A 22,895-nucleotide genomic window follows, 5' to 3' on the forward strand; every position below is an offset into this window, starting at 1 on the left:
CTTTTCGGCAACTCCTACACTGGGTTAGATGCCTTGAGAACCTCCGTAGTAGATTGTATTTTGCCCTGCAGTTTGCTCACCATCCTTCATTATGATTCTTTGTTGCAGTCTTTCTCTCCATCTGGGAGCAGCCTATCTTGCTTATTTTTCGTTGTCTCCCAAAACTAAGATATCACTGAACACATTTTAGGCCTTCAGTTATTCTCTGCTAATACTGCCATATCTTGGGAACATACATGTTATGGATCAAATGTTTGTCCTTTCCCAAAATTCATCTGTTGAAACCCTAATCCCTAATGTGACGATGTCAGGATGCAGGGCCTTTGAGAGGTAATTAGGTTATGAGGGTGGAGTCCTCGTGAGTGGAATTAGTGCCCTAACAAGAGAGGGGTGAGAGCTTGTTTTCTCTCTGCTCTCTGCTGTGTGAGGATCCAAGAAAAGATGGCTATCTGCAGACTAGAATGTGGGTCCTTATAAGATTGGTTCTATTAGTACCTTGATTTTGGAGTTTCAGCCTCCAGAACTGTGAGAAAAAAATTTCTGTTGTTAAGCCACTCAGTTTAAAATAATTTGTTATAGCGGCCTCAAATGATTAAGACAGTACATTACTCATTTTTTTCTGTTCTCCCAGCTGCTACTGTTTTCTTTAGAAACAACTCACAGTTGTGTGGGCTGGCAGAGGAGGAGAAAACATTTCCTGCATCGCAACCAGGTATACAGAGAGACTTATTCCATATAAATAACGAATTGCTAAACACAATAGCCTTTAATTTATTCCAATATTAACTCTTTTCTTGATTAGGCTTATCTGAAGTTTAAATGGTCGATGAATATTTAAAGCAGTCATAAATCTAATGTTGTAAATGTGATTTTAAAATGTTATTTACCAGATATTTAGGGCAATCAAGGGAGAAAGAGAAACTCACTTCTTATGAAATAATGCTTTAACCTATCTCAGAAAATATTTTTAATTTTGCTTTCAAATTATGGCTTTTACACTGTTACTTGAGTTTTAAGTTTAAATTTATATATGAATAAGAGCTTAATATACTCCTATTCAGTAGAACTAAAAAGGGACATTTGAATAAAAAATCGAATACCTTGGCTCCATAATAGTCTGCATTGAGAAAGAAGCCAATTTAGAATGGTCTCTGCTTAAATGCTGGTTAATTTTATCATTTCGAGGAAACTTGTAGTCTGTTTCTAGAAGGGAGGATAAAAATGTAAGAGAAAAGGAGATCACTGTTTTAGCGAGTCTCATCATTTTACATTAAATGTTTTACATATATTTGACATAGCTTTAAAACATTATTAGATAGAATGCTTTACACGTAATAAGAATGTTCACATTTTTTCTTATTTGATTCTGATCAAAATTTTGTGATATGACTGCAGATGTAGAAACTGAGTCTGAAAGAGAGAAACTGATTGCTGCAGTCTATTTTACTAGAAGGAGAAAATTTAGCATTGCACCTGAGTCTTAATACATAATTACAAAATAATCCATAGCAAGAATGCTTCAAACAATTTTTGGCTTTTCTTGTATTATTCAACATAAGATCTATTCCATTGCTTTATTAAATTATTTCCCCATAAATTTCTTCCCAAAGCTTTATTTCATGTTATCTTTCTTTTTTATTCTATTAATGATGGGATCCTCAATGTTTATAATTAGCCAGTTAGATGTATAAAAGGTACTTAAATGTTAGCCCCTAAAGATTATAGGGTATCATGGATCATTTATTGCATTTTCCACTATGGATTGCTTCAATATCTTCGGGCTTTTCTTTTGATTTACTGAAGAAATATTTCTTATAATCCTGTTTTAAAATATGCATTTGCTCCATTACCTCTCTATTATCACTATCACAAATGTTGTCCTTGGAAAATACACACAAAGCAAGTGCTTGTGTGAATGTGACTTAGAAAAGAATCATATTTATTGCTTGTTTTTTAGTACTCTCATAGGACTTTCAGCAGCATAGACTATTATGAAAAGAGAAAATATCCTTCTATAGTTACTGTTCTTTCACAGTATAAGTGCTAACCCCTAAGAAAACTTTATTCATGATTATTCTTTTCTTCTAAGGAATCTAGGGCAGAATTAAAATGTTCAAGCTTAATGTGAAGGGAAGGTTTTTTTTTTTCCTATTCTATGGCTTATCTTTCTGACAATAAATAAAATAGACATTGTTGAATTTTTAACTTTGAAAAATATAAAGAAGAAAATAAAAATTTCTGTAGTTTTACCAAGCAGAGATAATACTCTTAAATTTTCGTTTCCTTCTAAGCAACTCAGTGTGCGCAAGAATTCCCCACCTGTCTCCTGTAAAGCCATGATCCCTATAGAAACACCTGTGCCTAAGACTCTGCTGGCACCACCTGGCGTCTCATATTGTCTCCATTCCATTTCTTTATACCTGTTTTCCTTCTAGCAACAGAGTAAAAGTGTGTGGCTAGCAGTGCTGGCAAAGGGTCAAATAACACTGCCTCTGAGTGTAGAACAGAGCAATGGGCACCTGCAGGTTGATGCAGGTAATACCCTTATTGGGTATTTCTGTTAGATTTGTCTTCTTGGCGCTTAATTTCACCTTACCTCCGAATTATTGTTCTTTGGGCCCACCCCTGCCTTGGCTTCATAGCCTGTTAACTGCCATGACCATTTAGTTTCTGTTTTATCTTTTGTTGTATCTTCCAATTTGTTATTGCTACTCTAGAGTAGAACAAGTAATATTTAAATATTTATTTTACATCTAAGCATTATAACATTATGACCATTGTTGGCCACAGGACACTACCTGCTTAAAAGGATGCATGGACATAGGCATTTTGTGCATGCTATCTCCCTTCTAATTCCTGAAAATAAATTGATGGGGCCAGGAGTGAGGGAGCAGTCAATTTTTTTAATGCCTCTTGATACTGAAAAATCACTTTTCTTCTTAGTAAGCACTCTGCATATTAACAATAACAAAATTTTATCTAACAAAGTTTTTCAAAAAAAAATTGCCTAGATTATTTTCTTTTAAACTTATTTTATTGAGATCCTATCTTTCAGTAGTATTTGTCAATATCTTTCATTGCTTTGATCATTACAGAGGTTCCATGTGTGCCATCAAAATCCTCAGATTTTTATATTCATTTTATATTTTTATGATCCTCAAGTATATTTCCTATTTTTATTTGGAGTCTCTTATCCTTATTTCTTTCATTCATCTAAAATTTAGTATGCTAAAGAAAAATTAAAATGAAGGCCACAGTTTTGATGTACCCCAAGGCCAACTGCCCATAGCCATGTAGCCAAAACTTAAGTTATTCTGATTTACTTGAAATGCTGGTTCTAATAAAAAACAAAACATGAAATGGAAGCTTTTCATCTCTGTCAGTATGATTCAGTGAAACTAAACCAATCAGCTACAGACAGATCAGTTCAACAGCCCTGCTTGCCTTAAAAAGAATGTTAATGTATAACAGCCAATCATGAAAATGGTCGAAATACATACTGTTTTATGTTTTTTTATTTATTTTATTTTATTATTATTATACTTTAAGTTTTAGGGTACATGTGCACAATGTGCAGGTTAGTTACTTGTGTGCCATGCTGGTGTGCTGCACCCATTAACTCGTCATTTAGCATTAGGTATATCTCTTAATGCTATCCCTCCCCCCTCCCCCCACCCCACAATAGTCCCCAGAGTGTGATGTTCCCCTTCCTGTGTCCATGTGTTCTCATTGTTCAATTCCCACCTATGAGTGAGAACATGCGGTGTTTGGTTTTTTGTCCTTGCGATAGTTTACTGAGAATGATGATTTCCAATTTTTATAAACTGCATTTTAACAGTTCTAAGGAGGCTTCCTACCACTTTCAGTCTGTGGTCTTCCGGTTTGTGAACTAATTTTTTGTATGAGCAATAAACTTCTATAATTTTAAAATTGTATCTGATTTCATTTTTCAAAAGTAAGTTTGTGGCATGATGTGGATTGCTAACATGATTTTTTTAAAATGCCCGACAATTGGAGGTAGAGCTTGCAGTGAGCCGAGATCGCGTCACTGCACTCCAGCCTGGGCGACAGAGCAAGACTCTGTCTCAAAAAAAAAAAAAAAAAAAAAAAAAAAAAGATGCCCGACAATTATTCCAGTTCAAATGATTGAAAAACCCTTAAATCAATTGTTTTCCATTCAATAAAGCACAAAATAAACTATGGTTTCTTTGCATAATTATGACTACACATGCTTAATATGGTTCACACACACTTGAAAAAAGCCAACTGGCATTTGAATAATTACTAAGCATGAACTGTGTAGAGGCCTATTGTGTTAGCTCATGATAGTAACTTAATGTATTGAATAACTTGGTAGTTAAAAGTCATGGAAACCCTGGCAAAATAGTTGGTAGAATCATAAAACTGTTCTAATGTCTTACTGGGTGAGGAGGAAGTGTAAATGAAAATAAACATATAAATATGAATGCTTGGTGTATATATAAAGAGACAACTGAAAATACTTTCTTTTAATGTCCCAATAAATAGAGTCAAAAAAAGAGACAACAGGCAAAACTTTGTGAGTCTGTATAGACACATATATTCAAGGACTCCTTTGAATTTGTCTAGACCTATAATGTCATAGTCGTGTCATTTTAGTTCATGAACGATGTAGTTGCATATTCTCATCTCCTTTCCCGTTGCACGGAGTCTCTGCTCTACTCTTGGAAAAGGCAGAGTACCCCCATCCTTGTACATACACCTCCTTGTATGACTTACGGCTCTTGCATGAGTTACTCTGGGTTTACAGCCACCAAGACGGTTGACTGGTTTATTTTCTCTCTGATTATCATTGTCAGGAAGGTTTGGGCTCATGTAGGAGCGTAGGACTAGGACCAATTAGAAGTCTTGATTTAGAAATTTTGAGTTGAAGCCCAGAGTTTTGCAGTGTTTCCTTGCTCCTCAGGTGATTCTTGTGAATGCTTAGGTGTGAGAACTACTATAGTGGGCCTCTGTTTTTAAGAGATGTGTTCTGTTCCATTGATTGTATATTATTTTTGATAGTGTTTTATTGCTTTAAATCTTATCTTTTTTATGTTTCATTTATCTAGCAGGATAAGACTTTATAAACCTTGTCATTTATAATTTCAAAATGTATTCTTACTTGTCTTATTTTCATGGTGTTTGAAATGTTTGTTTTTTGGTGTTGTAAAGAAATAGTATTTGAATATAAATTTAATTTTTTTAGTAAGGCTGTTTTTATTTTTTGTAGAAAGGGTATATTTGTCAATAGTTTTGTTATGAGAGTATATTGAACAAAGGAGACAGGATTATTTATAATTCAATGTGTTTATTTTATTGTTGTGTTTGGTTTTTATTGGTTGGAATGGGACTTTATATTTTGTATGTGTTTCGATCGGCTAGTAACTTAGAATTTTTTAAAAGAGGCAAAGGCAGAGGAGAACAAAGGAAGGAGGAAGTAACTTGTGGAATGTTGAGAAAGGTAAAAACACCTTCAAATAAGGAAGAGGAACAGGCTATGATTTAATGTTTGTTTGGACTAGTATGTTAGGGCAAGTATTTAGGCTAAATTGTTGGAGTTAAGAATATAAAGTATATTGATTTTTTAATTATGGCTAGTAGATATTTAAGAATGTTAGTATAGGTTTTTGAATAAATTTTGTTTTTAAGATAAGTTATTTATTTTTAATTAGATAGGGAGGAAAGTATTTTTGAAGAGGAACCTCTACTTTACTTTTTACAATGGGAATTTAATTCAACTTATAATAGTGCAATAATTTTTATTTTTAAAATAAACATTTATGGCCGGGCGCAGTGGCTCACGCCTGTAATCCCAGGATTTTGGGAGGCTGAGGCGGGCGGATCATGAGGTTAGGAGATCGACACCATCCTGACTAACACGGTGAAACCCCGTCTCTACTAAAATACACAAAATTAGCTGGGCGTGGTGGTGGGCGCCTGTAGTCCCAGCTACTCGGGAGCCTGAGGCAGGAGAATGGCATGAACCCGTGAGGCGGAACTTGCAGTGAGCTGAGATCGCCCCACTGCACTCCAGCCTGGGTGACAGAAAAAAATAAAAATAAAAATAAAAATAAATAAATAAATAAAATAAACAGTTATACGTTTCAAGAATAGAACAAGTCTATGTTTCATCAATGTTTTTCTTTTCCAAGTAAAGTTGTTTTCTTTGTAGAGGACTATAATGTTCTCATTTATATTACTAGATATCTTATCTTCTTAGATGCTATTGTGAATTAGTTTCTGTTTTATCTTTTGTTGTATCTTCCAATTGATTATTGCTAAAGTAAAACAAGTAATATGTAAATATTTATTTTACATCTAAGCATTATAACATTTACAAATCAATTTGAATTTAGTTTTAAATTTTATTCCTTCATGCTTTCTTGTATTTCTACAAAAAATGACACATATCTGAAAAGGGTTTTCACACACAAACTACTTTTCTTAAGACAAAATACTTGGGTAAAAATTCATTCCTTCTTTATGTACATGGGTGTTCATTTTCAAAAATTCCTTAAGCTGTTTATGTATTATACATAAAATTTGTGAAGTAATTTTTTAAAAATTCCTCATCACACTTTGTACCCCTGTGGTTCTCAAACTTCAGGGTACATATAACATTCTGAGAGCTCATTAGCAATGCAAACTCTTGGTCCAGTGCCTTAGAGATTCTGATTCTGGAGATGTGGGCTAAGTGCTGAACACTTGATTTTGCTGAGCACTGCAGGTGATTCTGAAGCAGGAGGTCCTGATCACATTTTCCGAACACTGCTGAGTATATTTTTTCCAGTGCTTTCTAGTATCTAGTATTTCATAGAAGAAACCTGAGATTTCTGTCCTTCATCTTCTGCTTCCTATCCTGCTACGACATGGGCATTGTGCTCCCAGGGTAGATACAGAGAGGGAAGGAATGAAAGAGTGTGAAGCAGGTAGAACCAGCAGGGGAAATAAAACTCAAACCCCTCAGAGCTTTCTCAGCATCAGTTGAGCAAAGAACTGCCGTGGTTGGTGCAAATCATAAGGGAGAGTGGGGGCCCTTTCCTTTCTTACTTCCAGAGGCTGCTTCTACTTTGAGCACTGGAACAGGAATGAGAAGAAAAGTTTTAATCAAGGCTCTGTTACCTACTTTCTGTGTAACTTTAGGCAGGTCCTTTAAACTGTCTAGGCCCTTCTCTACAAAATGAGGGGTCTGGACTCTAATCCCTTAGGGTATTATTTAGATGTGTAATTTTGTGACATGATGAGATCTTGGGGTATTGAAGTATTTTGACCATTTTCATGATTGGGTTTAAAAGCTCAATTACTATGTCATGCTTTTTATAGGAGGATGTAGTGCGTTTTAGAATATTTTTAACAGAAATGAAAACAAAATATTTAGATTAATTCTTAGCTTTGAGTTCTTTTAACTAGAATTTATATGCCCAGTTAGAAATTTGAATAGCATTTCCCTATTCAGTTTTGGATTCTTAGATGTAGACTGGATTTGGACTTCAAAAAACACATTCTTTATGTAAAATTTTTCAGAATTATATATCTCTGTATATCTATCCTATATATCTATCTATCCATCCATCCATCTATCTCATATGATTTCGGTCTGTGTCCCCACCCAAATCTCATGTTGAATCACAGTCCCCAGTGTTGGGGGAGGGACATGGCAGGAGATGATTGGATCATGGGGCGGTTTTCTCCCTTGCTGTTCTTGTGATACTGAGTTCTCATGAGATCTATTTGTTTGCAAGTATGTAGCACTTCACCCTTTGCTCTTTTTCTCTCTGACTACCATGAAGACAGGCTTGCTTCCCCTTCACTCTTCTATTATGATTGTAAATTTCCTGAGGCCTCCCCAGCCATGCCTCCTGCATAGCCTGTGGAACTATAAGTCAATTAAACCTCTTTTCTTTATAAAGTGCCCAGTCTCAGATAGTTCTTTATAGCAGTGTGAGAACAGACTAGTACGCTATCTATCTATCTACCTATCTGTCATCTATCTATGTCTATGAGTATATGAATAAACAAACACTCATTTACAATATATGAAGCAACATCTACTTAGGCTGGAAATTTAGTGTATCTGAAAATCACATTGTTCCCCTTGGTGAAAAGAAAAATTTGAATTTGATTATCTTTAGTGATGCTGAGTTAATAAAAGTATAAGCATTTGTAGTTTTTTGCAAACAAAACCTGAAAAGTAGATTATGAAATTTGAGGCATATATAGTGAATACAGAGCCTCAAGTCATTGAAAATCATAATTTCTAGAATATCCAAGACAATTGGAGAAACAGACATTAGCTCATTCCATTGACTTTTTTGTGATCCTAAGCACACTTCAGAGAGAGAAAAATATTTGATTTCGGTCTGCTAAGGAAGTTCAGGTACCTCACTTGATGGGAGGTAAGCAGGGTACTAACACATGCCAAAAGCCAGAAGCCATGCTCTCTAATTTTGAATTGCAACAGAAATGTACCTCTAAGCATTATGGTTTTTATGTATTCATACAATAGAAATGTATTAAGTAGCCTTTATATAGCAGTCATTGAATATACAAAGACAAATAAGTCCCAGACCTCAAAGGGCTTAGGAGTTAGAGGAAACATGCATTAAATAAGGATAATAAAAAGATGAAAATTTAAAAGATAAATATAAAAATAGGTGTTGTAATAAAATTGTGTTCAGGGAAAAGTAACAGCCTCAGTATTTTTTTTTCTAAAAATAAGCTGGGCTTTTTTGTATTTTATAAACCTCCCTGGTGAGTCCAGTATTCTACCAAAATTAAGAACATCTGTGTAGGTAGTCATTTAAGGGATATATCCAATATTTATTGCTCTAGGACAGTGGCGGAAAAAAAGAACAACTCACATTTCTGAATGACACAATAATTTTTTATAATCTTCAATTTACATATTTGTAGTTTTATTTCTTTTCCTGAATTATATAATTTTCAGAAGATTCTGGTTTCTCCTATAATTTGTTTTAAGGACTCTATTTGTCTCAAATAATCTTCAACTATCATCAATTTGGCTAAAGCTATCTTTCCAAAATTTTTATTGTACAGTATGTGTTGTTACATATGTAAGATCAGCCATATGAAAAGAACATTCAGCAAGAGGAGAAATGAGCTCACTAGCATAATGAAATTAATATAAAGACTCTCTATGGCTTTCTAAAATATGTTGATGTCATAAACTCTTTGTGACTTAAAACAATCAGATATTTCCTAATTAGGAACAGAATAAAAATCAAACTAATGAGAAATGAAAAGAGTGGCCCAAAACAATACAGAACTGAGACTATTATAAAGAATAAGCTGAGCATGGTGGCTTACACTTGTAATCCCAGCACTTTGGGAGGCTGAGGCTGGTGGATTACTTGAGCCCAGGAGTTCAAGACCAGCCTATGGAACATGGTGAGACCCCATCTCTACAAAAAAAAAATACAAAAATTAGCAGAGCATAGTTGTACACACCTGTAGTCCCAGCTACTTGGGAAGTTGAAGTGGAAGGATCTCTTGAGCCTAGGAGGTTGAGCCTGCAGTGAGCGAAGATTGTGCCACTGTGCTACAGCCTCAGTGACAGAGTCAGACACTGTCTCAAAAAAAAAATAATGTGACAAATTATGTTTAGTTAATTAAAAGGATTTTTGCTGGGGATTGACCACTCAGAGCTTTGGAAGATGGTTCAGTAGACTGTGCTGCCTGGGAAACTTCCGTATCACCTCATAAGGAGTCAAATATTGATATAGCTTCTCCAAAGTTTTGGTCATCTTTACCTTTTCACAGATCTTTCCCCAAGGTTATAAACATTTTCCTTTAACTGCTCTAGGGCAGGTAAGATGAGTCTGTGTGTGATCAAAAGTCTAGGACTGTAAAGCAGATGCACCTGACAGCAATAACTTCAGCATACCCTGAGAAGAATTATCTAAGAAGAATATGTGTTCAGAGTTCTGAGCTAAGAAACTCAGGAGTGACCAAGTTGGAGATTCCTTCCTTATCTGTGAGGAACAAACATCTGAAACTCTGGCCCATCCCCTGGGATGTGGGCCAGACAAGATATTGAGGCCCTTTGTTTGGGTTGAATGGAGGTTGTCAGTGGAGGTTGCTAGGGAGAGGGTGCTAAGTGAAAATGCTATATAAACTGCATGTTTTTACAAGCCGTTCTGGTTCTCCTGTCCAGCCCGCTGCCACTGAACTGCTCTGTATGTAAGTGCCCTCAATAAACCCAATGTGTTTTCACTGGCACCAAGTCTCTTCTTCAGCCTTTCAAACATGGTACCATCCCTATTGAAGTCAATACGGATTTGACAAAACAGGGACTTGTTATTCTTTCCACCTGCCATGAGCTATGTGATAATATCTTGTCCTTTCTCTAACTGGCTCCAACTAATTTATTTGTGTCTTAAATTACTAGTCTGTTCTGTGAATATTTCCCTCCATCTATATATTGAAACCAGGGTAAAGCCTGATGTCTGTACAGTGGAAAATGAAAAGAGAAAAATATTAAATGTAAAAACTGTTTGCAGGTTCAGCCCATTGCTCAAAGAAATCAGGATTCCTCTAAAAAAGATAATTCTTTCTCTCCCTTTCACCCTAACTCTTCCTGTTTCCCTCTCCTCTCTTCTCCTGCTCTTTGGTTTTCCATCTTCAATGGAATCTCAAAGGATTTTTAAGCTCTTTCTACAGTGGTTATTTTCTCCTGCTTTAATTCCTGTGGATTCCTCCTCCTAGGGAGTTGCTTCCTAATATCTACATTTATCTCAATCAATATCTCCCCCTCAGCAAATGCCTGAAGTAAATGAACCTGCCTTCGCTGCCTCCACAGCTAGAGTCCCAAGAGGCCCACTTAGGGCCAACACACTCTGCCACGTGCCCCAAGTTTAAACCTGGTCTTTTCTCCAGCTTGGAATTCCCCAGGCTTAGATAATAACCTGTGCTACTGCAAGGAAGCAACAATATTTTCTTCTGCATCCTCCTTTCTTGCTGCAGTGGGGTGAGTTTCCTGAATGCATTTCTGTTGGGAGTAGCTATGCGTTGCACTCTCTGAGAGCCTCCTTTCCTTCTATTAGATTTCTTCCTGCTCCAGTCATAGTCATATCTTCCTAGACATTCATTTTATTAACTTGTCTTTTGAGAAGATTATCCTTCCTGTAGATCATTGACTAGATTTTTTTCCCCCACCTTTCTATTGATCTACTGATCAAGACCAAATTATTTTTTGAGTGTGATTCTTTCCCTTTTTGAGTCTTGGAGAAACATCTATTCCTAGAGAAGGTGTTCCAGAGACACCTAATTTTAAAATTTTCTTAACCTTTAGTTCTTAATGTTTCCATGAGGTTTTTTCCACCTTAGTACAGGAAATATCCCCATGTTATCTGTTTACTGACAAAATACACTAATCATGGGTTGAACTCACATTCCGAATTCTTCAAACCCATAACTCTCATGTGAGCTTATGTAAAAAACAACCAGGAAGGAGTTTAAGAGAGCAAGTGGTAATCATGTTGAGAGTAGTGGAAGGTCATTTAGATCTATAAGGCCTGTGGTTATATCATACAAATCTCACACTCTAGTGACTAGCTAATATCTATTCTAGCTCTTGAGACCTAAAGTCTGGGTTTAAACAGCAAAAGGTCTATTTCCCAATACCTTAAAACATCTGTATGCCTAATCTCTGTTTGCTTATTTTTCTAAAAATTCCTTATATATTGTTTTAAATAAGCAGAAACTCACCATAGCTGTGCCTCCACTAGCAGCTTTGGCCAAGCACACCATCTTTGAGCCTAACAATATCCAGGCCTTATCAATTGCAGTGGTCATGTAGTCTATCCCACTTTAGTCATCTACCTAAAATTAGATACAGAAACTTTCAATCCTTCAGAACAGCCCATTTCTAAATGTTAAACCTCTGCTGAGGATCTTTTGCTTACCCCTTTGGACCTTCCACCCAATCTTTTTTACCCTTCTCTGTTCCCCATGTGTTTAACCTAAATGGACCCATTAGTGATGAGCCCCCTTGCTGTCTGGCTTCCAGTTTGGCTCACACATGGGGAATCAGCAGATGAGAGCGAGGATAAAGAATGAAATAAGGGCACTTATTCCCCCTGCACCCTTCATACAAGGTTGCTCTAAATTATCAGGAGGCCCTTCCAATGTAAGTGTCCATTCCTGACTCTGATAATTATTTCCTCCACCTATCTCTTCATGTTTAGGTATGGTAAATGTACCCTGCTGTTGTCATCCTTTGTGAATTGTGTTAATTCCTATGGTTTCTATACATCCTGCCCATGCAAAAACATTTGTGAATAGTGGGTTTATTAAACACTTCTATAATTACCCAGTGTGTTCTATATGTTTCTTATTCAGACATTATTATACTAGCTATCTTACTATTATTCACAACATACCTAAATTTTAATCTCAAATCATCTATCTCCCACATATCTTTTCCAAATTCTTTTTCTTTTATCTAAGTTAGATTTTTCTGGTCTTTAAATTTTAGTTATCTTTTGTTTTTTTCTTCACCCATCCCTGTGAAACTCCAGGCTTGTAACAATCTAGCTATGTGAATAATCTGTTTCTATATTCCAGAGTCTGAATGTTACTGGGCAAAAATAAAACAATTATATAAATTTGTATCACTACAAATTCATGGTCCTGTATCTCAGTTGGGCTTGCAATAACTGCCCAGTTATACCTCTCTTAGTGGCTACAAACTCAAACAATCCTCCTGCTATTATACTTTTATCTTACTCTTGGCACATGGTCTAGTTTTCTAATTTATCAGAGAAACCAAAATGTCAGTTAACAATTTCCTAACCACTTCCCTATATTTACTTACATTCTTTCCTTATTAAACTTTTGTATGCATAAGAAAGATTTTAATGGCAAGTAGCAGAAAAACCAACCCAAAATGGCTTAAGCAAAAGATTTTTTGTTGTCTTAGACATTTGGAATCCCTAGAGATGCCTTAGATAAAGCAAGGGGATAAAATCATGTCAAGAGAACATGGTTCTATTAATTTCTTGACTCAACTCTGTTGTCTTTTCTGTGTTAACTTTGTTATTAAATGGGTCCTCTGATGTAGTAGCAGGGATGTGTATAGCAACATCAGGTATCACATCCTCTCATGTTCCTATATAATAATGACAGGTACACTTTCCCTGTAACAGTGAAACAGAAGTTCTGGGCCTGTATCTAGTTAGCTTGAATTGACAGAACTACTCATCTCTGAGACAATCAACTTAGAGTACATGCTGATTAGCTTAAATAAATCAATGCCTGATTTTGAATCTGAAAATTTGTCAAAGTCCCTATGTAGTTTGTGTTAAAAATTCTAATATCTTATTTAATTGCCTTATTTACTAGGCAATTTAGGAATATGACATTTTATGTCCAGTCAATAAAGAATGAGGTGGAGACCCTGCTATTGAAAGAACAACGTATGTGGTTCTTCCTCTTTCTGAGGTCAGAAATAGTTTTATACTCCTAGGCTTCATATACCACCAGGTTATTAGTGTCATACTTGGTACCTTACCTAGAACCCTTGGTTCTTCTTAGCTAAGCTCCCCTACAGTTGTCTTCAACCATATTTACTTGCAAAAAGAAATATAAACATTTGACCAAGAAAAACAAAAGTAATAATAATGTATCTGATGTACTTCCTAAAAAAAGTGTTTTGCAATTTGATTATTTTGCTCATAGAAATTACACTAAAAGAAACCCCACTGTATGATGTTAAGTTACTTATTTCCTTTAGTACTTTTTGTCCCAACCTAATCAGTAAGACAAGATAAAAATGAATATTATAGTTAAACCGAAGAATAGTCTAGTTTCTCTGCTGCTGTGTAGTTATACTCCACTTAATATGTAGCACTCCTGAAAATTCAATTAGAAGTTGGACAAGTCTTTATGGTTTGTTTCACTCTCTTTTATAAGATAATAAACTAATATTAGCAAAGAGAATAGAACTCAGCAGTATTAGAACTCTTCCAGTCTGGTATGGTACACAAGAGACTTTCAAGGGAAAGGTGGAGTTCTCTTATATTCATGTGTCAGCATTGAAATAAAAAAGGGACTTTGTTCCAAGAAACTTCAAAATATGTTAGCGTTTCCAGTATAGTGAAAAACTTCTGAGCTACTGTGCATGTAGTATAAGAATAAAATGATTCTTTAAAGTTTTCTTTTGAATATTATTTTCAAAACTGTGAGGTTCAACACATTTTTACCTCCTTCCCCCACTTCAGCTCACTGGGTTTTGATAAGGTTCATATCATATGCTCAGATATTTTCTTGGCAGAGAGAAACTTAATTACAGAAACTGTATTGAAATATAGTTTTCCATCTGATTCTGAGTCAATTACATAGTTTGCCATTTACTTATGTTTTTGGCTTGGTTTCCTGTATGAAATTGAAGAAAGAAAAAGTAAAACTCTTAATGATTCATTTTACCATTTCCCTCCAAGCATGGTTAGGAAGTAGTTTTTTGTTTGTTTGTTTGTTTTAATTTAAGTTTTAGGGTACATGTGCACAACGTGCAGGTTTGTTACATATCTATACATGTGCCATGTTGGTGTGCTGCACCCATTAACTCATCATTTAACATTAGATATATCTCCTAATGCTCTCCCTCCCCCCTCCCCCCACTCCACAACAGGCCCCAGTGTGTGATGTTCCCCTTCCTGTGTCCATGTGTTCTCATTGTTCAATTCCCACCTATGAGTGAGAACATGCGGTGTTTGGTTTTTTTGTCCTTGCGATAGTTTGCTGAGAATGATGGTTTCCAGTTTCATCCATGTCCATACAAAGGACATGAACTCCTCCTTTTTTATGGCTGCATAGTATTCCATGGTGTATATGTGCCACATTTTCTTAATCCAGTCTATTGTTGATGGACATTAGGCTTGGTTCCAAGTCTTTGCTATTGTGAGTAGTGCCACAATAAACATACGTGTGCATGTGTCTTTATAGCAGCATGTTTTATAATCCTTTGGGTATATACCCAGTAATGGGATGGCTGGGTCAAATGGTATTTCTAGTTCTAGATCCCTGGGGAATCACCACACTGACTTCCACAATGGTTGAACAAGTTTACAGTCCCACCAACAGTGTAAAAGTGTTCCTATTTCTCCCCATCCTCTCCAACACCTGTTATTTCCTGACGTTTTAGTGATTGCCATTCTAACTGGTGTGAGACGGTGTCTCACTGTGGTTTTGATTTGCATTTCTCTGATGGCCAGTGATGATGAGCATTTTTTCATGTGTCTTTTGGCTGTATAAATGTCTTCTTTTGAGAGGTGTCTGTTCATATCCTTTGCCCACTTTTTGATGGGGTTGTTTTTTTCTTGTAAATTTGTTTGTGTTCATTGTAGATTCTGGATATTAGCCCTTTGTCAGATGAGAAGATTGCAAAAATGTTCTCCCATTCTGTAGATTGCCTGTTCACTCTGATGGTAGTTTATTTTGCTGTGCAGAAGCTCTTTAGTTTAATTAGATCCCATTTGTCAATTTTGGCTTTTGTTGCCATTGCTTTTGGTGTTTTAGACATGAAGTCCTTGCCCATGCCTATGTCCTGAATGGTATTGCCTAGGTTTTCTTCCGGGGTTTTTATGGTTTTAGGTCTAACATTTAAGTCTTTAATCCATCTTGAATTAATTTTTGTATAAGGTGTAAGGAAGTAGTTTTTAAAAAAATGGGTGAGGAGAGGAGGTGGAGCACGATGGTGGAATAGAAGGCTCCGCCAATAGTCCCCACCCTCCACAAGAACACCAAGTTAACAACTATTATCTACACGCACGCACACACACACACACACACACACACACACACAAATAACCAAAAAAAACCTTCATAAGAACCAAAAATAGTACCTAGTTTTAACTTTATATCACTGAAAGAGGCACTGAAGAGATAGAAGAAGCAGTTCTGAGTCACCAATATCACCCCTCCCTAACCACTGGCATTGACAGCATGGTATGTAGAGTGTCTCTGGGTGCAGGGGGAGAGAGAGCAGAGTAAGTGTGAGGCATTGAACTCAGTTCTGTCCTGTTAGAGCAGAGAGAAAAAGCAGACCAAGCTCAGCTGATACCCACCCACAGAGGGAGCATATAAACCAGCCCTAGCCGAAGGGTAATTGAGGATGCCAGCAGGTCAGAACTTGAGTTCCCACAAACCTCACCACTGAAGGGCTACAGTGCTCTGTGTCTCCAAGTAAATTTGAAAGGCAGTCCAGGCCATAAGGACTGAAACTCTGAAGCAAGTCCTAGTGCTAAACTAGGCCCAGAGACATTCGACTTGGGGGGAGGGGGGCACCTGATCTACTGAGACACTAGCCAGGGCAGCTAAGGGAGTGCTAACATCACCCTGCCCCTAACCCCAAGCTGCATATCTTGTGGCTCCAAAAGAGATCCTTTCCTTCCACTTGAAGACGGGGGAGGGAAAAAGTGGGGAAGACTTTGTCCTGCATCTTGGATACCAGCTCAGCCATAGCAGGATTGGACACTGGTCAGAGTCATGAGGCCCTAGCTCCCAGACAACATTTCTAGACACATTCTGGGCCAGAAGGAAACCTTTTTATTTGAAGGAAAGAACCCAGTCCTGGCAGCATTCATCATCTGCTAACTGAAGAGCCCCTAGGCCCTGAATAACCAGCAACAATACTACGTCGAGGGTTTTGGGTGAGCCTCTGAGACTTGCTGGCTTCAGGTGAAACTCAGTACATTACCAGCCATGGTGGGTACAGGGCAAAACTCCTGTTTGAGAAAAACAGAGGGAAAAGTAAAGGGAACTTTGTCTTGCACCATAGGTACTAGCATGGCTAGAGGGGGCTAGAAGACAAAGTGGAATCTTGAGGTCCCTAATTCCAGGACTTGACTCTTGGACAGTTTTCTAGACCTGCCCTGAGCCAGAGGGGGCCTACTACCCTTAAGGGTGAGTCCCAAGCCAGGCAGCATTCACCACAAGCTGACTTAAGAGCCCTTGGGCCTTAAGGGAACATCAGCAGCAGTCTGGAAGTACTCCCTCTGGCCTGTGGTGGTGGTGGCTGTGGGGTGAGGCTCCTCTGCCTTTGGAAAGGGGAGGGAAGAATGGGAAAGACTGTGTCTTGTAGTTTGAGTCCTAGCTCAGCCACAGTACAATAGAATACCAGGTAGATTTCTAAGGATTTTTACTCTAGTTCCTTACTCCTGGAAGGCACGTCTGGACTCATCTGAGACATGGGAGACCTTTCTGCTCTGAACGAAAGGACACAGGCCTGTCTGGCTTTGCCACCCACTGATTGTAGAGCTCCAGGGCCTTGAGCGAACATAGACAGTAGCCAGGGAGTGGTTACCGCAGATCTTGGGTGGGACCCAGTGTTGTGCTGGCTTTAGGTCTGACCCAGCATGGTCATAATGATGGTGGCCACAGGGGTGCTTGTATCACTCCATTCCCAGCTTTAGGGGGCTCAGAACAGAGAGAGACTCTGTTTGTTTGGAATAAAGTAAGGAAAGAGAATAAGAGTCTTTGCCTTGTAATTCAGAGAATTTTTCTGGATCTTGTACAAGACCTGTCAAGGTGGTACCTCTATGAGTCTATAAGACCCACCGTGTTACTGGGCTTGGGGTGTCCCCTAAAGCAGATACAGCTTAGATCACAACACCCAAGTCCTTTCAAATATCAGGAAATTCTGGCCAAAAAGAACAGGTACAAATAAGCCCAGACAGTAAAGTCTACAATAAATATTTAACTCTTCAATGCCTATACCATGAAGAATATCTACTAACATCAACACTATCCAGGAAAACATGACTTCACCAAATAAACTAAATAAGAAATCAGGGCCCAATTATGGAAATACAGAGATTTGTGACCGTTCAGACAGAATTCAAAATGGCTGTACTGAGGAAACTCAAATAAATTCAAGACAACACACAAAATAAATCCAGAATTCTATCATAAATTTAACAAAGAGATTGAAATAATTAAAAAGAATCATGCGAAATTCTAGAGTTTAAAAATACAATTGGCATAATGAAGAATGCACTGGAGTCCTTTCGTAGCAGAACTGCCCAAGCAGAAGAAAGAATTAATGAGCTTGAAGACAGATTATTTGAAAATATACATTCAGAGGAGACAAAAGAAAAAAAATGAAGTGTGCCTAAAGGATCTAGAAAATAGCCTCAAAACGACAAATTTAAGAGTTAATGGCCTTAAAGAGGAGGTAGAAAAAGAGACAGGGCTAGAAAGTTTATTCAAAGGAATAATAAGAGAGAACTTCCCTAACCTACAGAAAGATATTAATATCCAAGTACAAGAAGGTTATAGAACACCAAGCAGATTTAACCCAAAGAAGACTACATCAAGGCATTTAATCATGAAACTCACAGGAGTCAAGGATAAAGAAATAATCCTAAAAGCAGCAAGAGAATGAAACAACGTAAAATGGAGCTCCCATATGTCTGGCAGCAGACTTTTCAGTGGAATCTTACAGGCCAGTAGAAAGTGGCATGACATATTTAAAGTGCTGAAGGGAAAAACTCTTTTACTCTAGAAAAGTATATCTGGCAAAAATATCCTTCAAACATGAAGGAGAAATAAAGACTACACCAGACAACATCTGAGGTATTCCATCAGCACCATACCTGTCCTACAAGAAATTCTAAAGGTAATACTTCAATCAGAAAGACAGGGACATTAATAAGCAGTAAGTAATCACCTGAAAGTATAAAACTCAGAGGTAATAGTAAGTACACAGAAGAACACACTGTAACTGTGGTGTATAATTTACTCTTGTCCTAAGTAGAAAGACTAAATGATGAACCAAACAAAAATAACCACTACTACAAATTTTCAAGACATAGTACAATAAGATATAAATAGAAACCACAAAAAGTTAAAAGCAGGAGGACAAATTTAAGGTGTAGAGTTTTTATTAGTTATCTTGTTGCTTGTTTGTTTATGCAAATAGTTTTAAGTTATCAGGCTAAAATAATGGGTTCTAAGATAGTATTTGCAGGCCTCATGGTAACCTCAAGCCAAAAAACATACAATGGATACACAAAAAAGAAAAAAGCAAGAAAGTAAATCATATCACCAGAGAAAATCACCATCACTAAAGAAAGAAAAGAAAGAAGAAAGAGAAGACCACAAAACATCTAAAAAACAAATAACAAAATGACGAAGTTCAGTCCTTACTTATCAATAATAACATTGAACGTAAATGGAATAAACTCTCCAATCAAAAGGCATTGACTGGCTGAATGGATGAAAAAAAAATCTACCCAAAGACCTATTGATCTGTTACCTACCAGAAACACTTCACCTATAAAGACACACATAGACTGAAAATAAAGGGATGGAAAAAGATATTCCGAGCTAATGGAAACCAAAAAAGAGCAGGAGTCACTATACTTACATCAGACAAAATAGATTTCAAGACCGAAACTATGAGAAGAGACAGAGAGGGTCACTGTATAATGATAAAGGGGTCAATTCAGCAAGAAAGTATAATTGTGAATATATTTGTACCCAACACTGGAGCACCCAGATATATAAAGCAAATATTATTAGAGCTAAAGAGAGAGATAGGCCCTAGTACAATAATAGCTGGAGACTTCAACATCCAAGTTTCAAGCACTGGATAAATCTTTCAGACAGAAAATCAACAAAGAAATATCAGACTTAATCTGCGCTACAGGCCAAATGGATCTAATAGATATTTATAAAATATTTCATCCAACAGATACAGAATACACATTCTTTTCCTTAGCACGTGGATAATTCTCAGGGATAGATCATTTGTTGGGTCACTTTTGAGGCCAAATGAGAAATGTGGGCCTGAATTAAAATTCAGTCTTAGTTCGCAACATGAATTGTGTGTACTATTTTATAATGTGAGGTCTTCAGGACTGTTCTGTAAACTGGCCTTATTTAGGTAATAGGATGAGAACTATGGTAAAAATATTATAGGCTGGAGACTTTGGTCCTTTTCCTCTTGCAAACATCATTAGTCATTCTAGAGATATGCTTTTGTTTACATGATTTAAACAATACTTCATTTGTTTACAATCCTGATGGAAATGATGAGTAACTAAATTTCTGGAGTAAAGAGTTTGCTGTTTTGTAATAAGAGAAAACAGATCCTTTTTTTCCCATGCAAATATTGAATTTTTTTATTTGACAGATTATTCTTTTCTTTTATTCTTCATCATCATTAGAACCTGTGAATCAATAACCATTCAGATTAATTTGCATTCTTCATTTTCCCTTCTTGTTTCAAGCCTGGCTTAGTCATTGCAGAGATATTGCTATAGCTGTCCCAGCAGCTGCAGTGATTTGCATCAATTGACACCCAAGCAGCTAGCTCTCCTTCATAGTCTGGCAGCTGCTATTGTTGTTAATACCTGTATCCAAACTCTGTTATTGTTGTAAATCTTACAGAAATCTTACTCTCCACCCTCAAATTCATTTTATCTGTAAAGCCTTTATATATATATACACATATATAAAAAGCCTTTTACATATATACATTAATGTATATGTGTATATATAAAATATATAATGAGCATATATCTGTATACATTGATTTTATACATATATCTGAAACTACTAGTACTAGGCAGAGAGAAATCTAGTTTGGAACTTTCCAGCTGTGGCCTAGGGGCAAGTGACTCATTTTACCTCTCATCACTTATCCTCAACTTTAAACCTAAGATAACAATAAGGACCTCACAGGGTTTTTTTGTTTTTTGTTTTTTTGTTGTTGTTGTTGTTGTTTTTTCTTTGGTTTTTTTGTAAGGAATAGATAGTACACATGTAAAGCATCTCACACAGTTATTGATGCTAAAAGTGATGTAAAAATGGAGAGTAGTTTTGTTATTTGAAGTATCAGCTCTACCTCTCCAGTTATAAGGAGCTGGACATGGGTTGGAGAGTAGAGAATGGGATGTGCAGCAAGAGGGAGGATGGGAAAGTAGTTGGAAAAAGTGCTCTTTTTGGCCTGTTGGAATGTCTTCAGATTCATTTATTTAGCACACATATATGGAGAGCACCTTTCTAGGATCTGGGGATATATGACTGAACAAAACAGACATGATTCCTACCCACATGGACCTTAAGTTCTAATAGATTTAGACAGTCATAGTCTGCTATCTCCTAAGGTTTAATGAAAGGTCTGTATGTGGAAGTCAAGCTCTCTATCCTTTCCCAATGCATTGATGGGAATAAGTGTTTACCCCATGGGAAGAAGGCTGTTCTCACTAAAGAAATTAAACAAATGATCAAGAGAGAAATAAGTGAGAGAATTGTCACTCCCAAGCAAAGTATTCCAAATATTGGTGTTTAAGGGTTACCCCGAGAAACCATAAAAACTTTGCCAACTACTATTAAAGTAATGTCTAAAAGCCGTAAAAACCACACATCTCCTGATTGGTAATTTGTTTTGTACTTATTTTTTTTCTCCAATTTTTCTACCATTTCTGGTTTTAATTGTGCATTCTGTATCATATTTTCTCTCTTCTCTAAACCTATCAATTAGACTTTTTAAAAAAGTTGTAGATACTCTAGAGTTTATAATACATATTTTTAACTAATTTAAATCTACTTTCAAATAACACTCTACTGCTTCACGTGTAGTACAGGAAACTTACATTATTCCCAATTCTTCCTTCTCCTCTTTTACACCATTGTTGTCTTTCATTTTCCTTATCCATATGCAGTGATCACCCAATACATTGCTACTGCCATTTCCTTAAACACAGTTGTATTTTAGGTCAATTAAGGATAAAGAAAATATTTTATTTCACCTTCATTTATCCCTTTGTTTTTCCTTCCTTTATGTAGACTCAAGTTTCTGACGTATATGTTTCCTTCTTTGACTTCTTCAGCCCTTGCTGATTTCCAGCTCCCTGAAACACCCACATTGTGGTCTGAGACACATCCTCACATTTTAACAATATTGTGTCTTGCATTGTTTTTTGTTGTTTCTTGATGTGAGTTATGATCTTTCCAAACAATTTTAAACTTGCTGAAGTAGAGGATCCTCTATTGTATTTTTTATCCCTTGCAGTGGTTGACACAGAGGTGGGCATATAAAATACATTGGATTTACATTGATTGCTTATGGACTAGTATAAATGTCAACATGCTGCAAGTAGGAGTACCCTTCCGAGTTTCTGCCATTTGAAGATTGCCTGCGATGAGTTCATCACTTCCATTAGAGCTTCATTTTTCCATCATATGGATGTTTTCTCTGTGTTATTGTTATTATTTTGATGATACATAATCAGAATTTCTAAGCATAGCTCAAAATCTAAGCTTTGGAAGTTACAAGGAAGAAAATACACATTGGTGATGGTATGGAGGAGGTGATGGCAATTTTAGCCATCACCCCTTGGTACTCCAGAACCCACAACCAATTCATAACTTGTCTTCCTGCCCACACTCTATGAGCAGGCAGGAGCTCAAAGCAAGTCTAGTTAACTTTTGCATTTTGCATCTATTCCCTGAAACTTATTATTTTTCATGTAAGTTTCATGGATATTTGTAGAATAGAGTTTTGGAGGTATTTGAAAATATTATTTTGATCTCAGTGACAGCAGCTTGTTTGGCACTATCAGGAAAAGTGTCATTGGAGATTAAATACTCCTTTGTGCTTCACACAGCCACATGTCACATACTTATTATGACACTAAGTTTTACCTGCTTAGTAGTATTTCTTACTTATCTGTTATGATGAAAAAGCATTATAACCTTTGTAATTTCCTTATCATAAAGTGCCACTTTTTGAAGTATATTAGCTATAGCACTAATCTCTGAAACGTTTCCTGAGATGGAAGAGAGACATTTATCTCTCAAATTTCACACGTAGTATTTCTATTGGCATTGTTTGCCCAAATTTGATG

The sequence above is a fragment of the Pan paniscus genome, chromosome 4, assembly GCF_029289425.2.
Source record: "Pan paniscus chromosome 4, NHGRI_mPanPan1-v2.0_pri, whole genome shotgun sequence".
Taxonomy (NCBI): domain Eukaryota; kingdom Metazoa; phylum Chordata; class Mammalia; order Primates; family Hominidae; genus Pan; species Pan paniscus.